This window comes from Octopus sinensis, unplaced genomic scaffold (assembly GCF_006345805.1).
Source record: "Octopus sinensis unplaced genomic scaffold, ASM634580v1 Contig11615, whole genome shotgun sequence".
NCBI lineage: Eukaryota > Metazoa > Mollusca > Cephalopoda > Octopoda > Octopodidae > Octopus > Octopus sinensis.
The window spans coordinates 15572-22012 of NW_021832402.1; the positions used below are offsets into that span (position 1 = coordinate 15572).

Genomic DNA, 6441 nt, shown 5'->3' on the forward strand with positions numbered 1-6441 from the left:
ATATATATGTATATATGTATGTATATATATGTATATATGTATGTATATATGTATGTATATATGTATGTATATATATGTATATATGTATGTATGTATGTATGTATGTATATATGTATGTATGTATATATGTATGTATATATATATATGTACATATGTATGTATGTATATATGTGTATATATGTATGTATATACATATATATATATATGTATATATGTGTGTATTTATATGTATCATCATCGTCATTGTTTAATGTCTGTTTTCCATGTTGTTATGCGTTGGACGGTTGAACTGGGATCTGGGAAGCCAGGAGACTGCACAGGCTCCATTCTGATCTGGCAGTGTTTCTACAGCTGGATGCCCTTCCTAACGCCAACCACTCCAAGAGTGTAGTGAGGATCCAGAAGAAGCTGGCATTAACCACGATCGGGCAGTGCTTTTTACATACCACCTGCACAGAAGCCAGTCAAGGCGGCGCTGGCATCGGCCACATTCAGGTGGTGCTTTTTACGTACCACCGGTATGGGGATCACAACTACAACTTCCATTTGAATGCGATTTGATTTGATTTGATTTTGATGTATAGCAATATATATATGTGGGTTTGTGTGTGTGTGTGTGTGTGCGTGTGTGTGTGTGTGTGTGCGTGCATGTATGTATATATATATTTTTTGTTTTATTCTTTTATTTGTTTCAGTCATATGACTGGCCATGCTGGAGCACCACCCGAAAGGGTTTTTTAGTCAAAGAACTCAACTCTAGGACTTATTCTTTTAACATTAGTACCTCTTCTATAGGTCTCTTTTGTTGAACTACTAAATTCTGGAGATGTCAACACACCAACATTAGTAGGGAGAGAAAGCATAGACACAAAGACACACACATACATACATACATACAACAAGCTTCTTTCATTTTCTGTCTTCCAAATCCACTCCCAAGGTGCCATGCAGTGGGACTGAACCCAGAACAATGTGGTTACGAAACAAGCTTCTTACCATACAGCCATGCCTTTGCCTGTGTATATATATTTACATATATGTATATATTATTATATTTCAAGATTTTCATGGGGGGGGGGGGTAAATAAACACACACTATATATTCGTTTTTTATTGTTATCGTTTCACTTATATCTGTTGCCTGTAACTCTTTCGTCCCACAATTGTGACATCTTCAGCAACTTCTTCATCCTCTTATATACTTTTGTTCTGCCTAGTCCATTCCGTCCTTCTATGCATGCATTTGTGTCTCTGTCAGTGTGTATGTGCACACATGTGCACACACACATATGTGTGTGTATACATGTCCTGTTTTGCATGTGTACTTATGTTTATGTATATGGGCTTGCTATATTGTATACTATTTGTATCCATGCTTTTTATATGGTTGTTACTGTTATTGTCATTGTTCTTAGTGGTCATCATCATTGTTTGACTGTGGTCGAGACAATGGAATTTACCATGCTACGCCAGACTTCACGGTCCATCATAGCATTACGGAAGTCCTGTTGCTGAATGCCTGTATCCCTGGAGATTACATCAGGGTAGGAGAGTGTGCGCCCTCTGGTATTGCGAGTAGATGGCTTCCAGAGGAGAAGTGTAGAAATTGCCTCGTTTTCAGCTCTACAACAATATCCAGCAAACTGGACTCTCCTACCTTTCACAAGAAATGACACAGGTGGTAGTTTCCTATATATCTGCATTTTGGTTGGATGACGCTTCCACGAGAGATTTTGAGCTCTCATAAGGAGGCGAGTGTAGGTTCCATCCAACTGCCTCTCGAGCTTCTTTGATAACGTTCAGGTTTCTGAGCCATATAGTAGAATTGGTTCGACTGTGGCTTTGAAGATTTCAAGTTTGAAGTCTCTACTTAGATTTGATGACCAGATCTTATGCATGTCATTACAGGCTGACCAGGCCATACCCTTTCTAGTTAGAAGATCTTTTCTAGATGATAATATGTATGACCCAAGATATTTGTAATCAGAAACCATATTTAAGGGCGCATTGTTGTGAGTATGGATGATGCAATCACTGTTGGACAGGCACTTGTTTATATATTCAGTCTTGGCCTCATTGAGGTAAAGACCTACACAATTTGAGGCTTGTTCAAGAGATTGTAAAAGAGACTGGGCATTGGAGAGAGAATCACTGATAAGAGCGATGTCATCAGCAAAGTCAGTGTCTGTCAAGTATTCAGCTGGGTGTCTGGAACTTCTTCTAGGTTTTATTTCAAAGCCCTTGCCAGAAATGGTATCAACTGACATATGTAGCACATAGTCAACGACAATGATGCAGTATTCCGGCTTTGATTGAGAAAGTGGTACCAATACTCGGTATGTTGACCCTCCCCTCACGTTTTCTCTTCTGTTGCTGTTGCTGCTGTTCTTGACCCTTATTTTGTTATTTTTCTTGTATCTTTGTGTGTTTATGCGTCTGTTTATGTTATGCCATCATAGTTGTTGTTGTTGCTCATGTTGTTGTTGCAACCATTTGTGATGTTACTGTAAGTGGGTTTGTGTGTATGTATATGGGTTTGCTTACTCTATTGTTTGCATCCATGCCCTTTATTTTTTATTTTTTATTTACTTATTTATCTCTATTTCATCATAAGTTTGTGCATGTTTGTCTTTTGTGTGTATTACACTGTTTGTATCTCTGTGTTTTTTTCCTCCCTTCTGTCTTAGTTGTCATGTTGTGTGGTGGGAGTGAGTGTTCTTGTTCCATTCATGTTTTTTGTTGAGACTCCATCTGTCTATTACTATGTGTGTGCCCTCCATAATCTGTCTAAGTGTCATGTTTGTTCTATGAATTGATTATACCTTAACCTCTATGTTATTAACTGAGCTTCTATGTTCTACTTGAGCATGTTGGTAGAGCACTGACGAGCTTTTCTCCTCTTTGTGCTCCTCCTTGCTGCATACCATCTCCCCAATGTTGTCTTGTTTCTGCACTGTACTTTAGTACACTGTGAGCTGTAAACTACATTCCTAATCTTACAGTTAACCTGTGAGTTCATCCTACATATTATACAATTGTTCTCCATACATGGAGACCTATTGAAAAGATAAATTCTACAGGCCAGGGATTTTATGGCCTTTCTGCTACTTTAATCCATAGATTTACCTTATCTAATGCTTTTCTAAAAAAAAGTATGCCATTTCGCCACCAGGGCTAGCATTGATGAACATGACACTCTGGTATTTTTTGTTGTCATACCATGAGTTGGCCTTATCTATTTTTTCTGGCCCTTTCTGTACTGTTCCAAGATTTACTAGTGTAGCAAGCAGATCCAATTTGGATCACTTTCTATGATGGCCTTGTAATTATCCCTGGCTTCTTTGTACACTCTAATTCTGTCCTTTTGGTTGTAGCCAGATAATTGCATGTGGTGGATGAAGTGTTTTATGTGTTTTTCCAATTCCATTGGGTCACAAAAAAAAAACAACCCACAAAGATATTAAGGTTAGTCATTCTAAATTAGTGGTCTCAGAGGTGGCATCATGCATAGAGCCAACCACATCCACCAGTGCTCTCCATTGCTGGTGGTCCCATGCCAGCCCTTCTGCATCCTCCAAGGTGGTGTCGAACCTCTGGAGATCTTCTCCATCTGTCCCAATCAGTTGCAGTCTAACCATCACTGCAAACACAGCTGCAATCAACGACACTTGCAGACTTGATCCTGTCACTCCTGATGAAATCAGTGCCGCCCTGAAAAAGTTTGACAACCACAAAGCTCCGGAATTTGCACTATCACTGTGGAAATGTAGAAATGGGTGAAGAAAACCTGGTCCAGCAGCTCGCATCATCAGCCATGTATGGATGTTAGAGTGGCTCCCAAGTGATCAGACCTAGGGCTTCATCCTCCCTTTCTGGAAACAAAAGGGCATCCAACTCATCTACAGCAACCACAGGGACATCACCTTCCTGTCCATCTTGGGGAAGCTCTTCATAAAGATACTGAATCATAATAAATCAAATATGGATATATAATAGTTCATTAATGTACAAATGTACCAAAATGATTTTCATTGAAAATGGATGTGAAATCATGAAAAAGAAAAGAAATGATAAAATTATTAAGGTTAGTCTTGATTTTTCCCTCTGGTGCTACTTTTTGGTTTAAATTTGCTCTGATTTTATGTCCTTTTCTATATTTTCCTTCTATTTCTCATCTGGATCAACTTTCAATGTTTATTAAGTGGGCTACTCAAATTTTTCCTTTTTTTTTATGTTTTCAATTTTTAAAGATATTCTACTTGGATCCCCGACCTTTACACTGGCCACGATACATAGAAAATTATTGTTTGGGTATCAAACAGTTTATATTAAATGAAGACATGTCTGGCCTACCAGCAGCCAGAGCACACCTGAGGAAGTGAGTTTCTTTTTAAATTTTACGTTATTCTTCAGTCAAGTTTTAGTTTTGTTCTTTGCTTTCAGTGAATTAAAAGAAAAAAAACAAAGAAATTATTTGATGTAATTTTTTTCCATATTTACATGAATGGAATAGTTTTTTTTTGTTTTTTTTTTGTTGAAGTAAAGATTTTTACTGTTGCAATTTTTGAAGGATGCAGTGTTCTGACAGATAACAACTGATGTGGATAGTTTATTTCATGTTGTAAGTAGTTTATTCCATGCTTCAAAAATTCTGAGCATGAAAAAATGTTTCCAAAAGTGCTGAACTGTTTCTTGATTTCATAATCTTCATGGACATCCAGAATTAGTTATCCAGTGTACAAATTTGATGACATGTACACCTATGTGAAAAATTGTGTAACACAAAACATGAATATAAGAATATATATTTGAAATTCAGAAGGGGATCAGGGACCAAATTGCAGATGTATGATGTAAGATTTTTAATACCTAATAATAGGTATTAGATTATTACATTTAAAAAAATGGTAAAGAAATAAGTTGAATGCAACTGCATATTCTTAATGACTGTACTGTGTTTTTGATGAGTACAATGATTCTATCATTAAAAATATATTTAGTCTTGCTACTCAAATGATACCATTTCTAGCAGGTCAAGTTACCAGTAGAGGTTGGAAGAATCAGTAGAGCATCAGACAATATGTCTTGCCATTTTTAACAGCCCTTTAATTTCTAGGTTCAAATACTACCCTCCCACACCATCTGAAGTTAACTGAGGGTTAATGGTTTTACCCCCTGGTACAAAGAAGAGCATATCACTAATCTATCATAGGTAACATTTCCAGATAATCTGTTGTGGAGGGTAGTGTTTACAGGTAACATTTCCAGATGATCTGTTAACTGTTCACAGATGAACTAGAACACGGCAGAACAAACTGTTCTGCCCAGAAACAATGAAATACTTGCAATAGATTTGAATTCATGATCTATAGGTAAGGAGTTTAATGTCATATTTGGATATCTGGTCCATTTTGTTCTTTGTCTCATGTATTCACACACTCATATAGATAAAATTATATATATATATATTTCTTTATTCATTTATTTTCAGATTGCGAAACATTCGTTACACATTCAACACAATGTTGATAGTCGTCTTCTGGCGAGTTCTTATTGCCCGATCAGATTTGGCTCGCAATCTCTGGTACCTGATTATGGGGCTTGTGTCTAAATTTGTCAAGAACTTTTGGATAACTAGCACACTACGGCATTAATATTATTGAAGTAAAAAAACAAATAAGATTGAGATGAACAAAAAATGTAAAAAGCCTTGATACACACATGAATACACACACTCATACACACACACACACACTCAAGCATGCTCATGCGCACAAATTTAATAAAAAATGCAGTATTTTTTTTTTATTTAAAGACTAAGCTTTACTTCTTCATTACTCTGTTTTCAACAATTCAGGCCATCCTTGTAACAGATTCTACAGGACCTGTTTGCAATATTCAACCTGTAATGCCACACAGATTGTTGCTTAAATTCTTTCTTCATCTCTCTCTCTACACATTCTGTCCATGACACAATGTAACTGTTTGCTCTGCTACTACTAACTTAATACAGCTACTACTATTATTACTACTATTATTCTCTAAGACCGTTTACAATTAACAATTTTTTTAAACCTGAAAATTATTGTTACTAATTAAAATGTAAAGAAAAATGTTTGGTTTCTATAAGAATGAACAGAGACTTTACTCAGAAAATGATTATAGAATAAACATAAACAAAAAAAATAAAAGGTAAAATGGTTGTAACTTCAAATGTCTTTGTTCATTTTATAAGAGATGTTTGTTATTGTTTTATTAGTCAGCAATCACTAGAAATTCAAATATGTGTGTTTGTATGTTATATGTACACACACACACGTCTATACATGCATACGTGTTTTTGACACTAATAATTATATATATTAAAGGCAATAACCTGACAACATTTCATTTGTCTTTACATTCATCATCATCATCATCATTTAATGTTCACTCTCCATG

The 6441-nt window shown here is 36.0% G+C and overlaps 1 long non-coding RNA gene across 1 annotated transcript; it reads left to right on the forward strand.

Annotated features, from left to right (window-relative positions):
• Window positions 1–2580: 2580 nt before the first annotated feature.
• On the forward strand, window positions 2581–6214 carry LOC115229020. The gene is made up of 2 exons (XR_003883289.2): window positions 2581–4378; window positions 5492–6214. It is a non-coding gene; the product is annotated as an uncharacterized LOC115229020 (long non-coding RNA).
• Window positions 6215–6441: the final 227 nt, after the last annotated feature.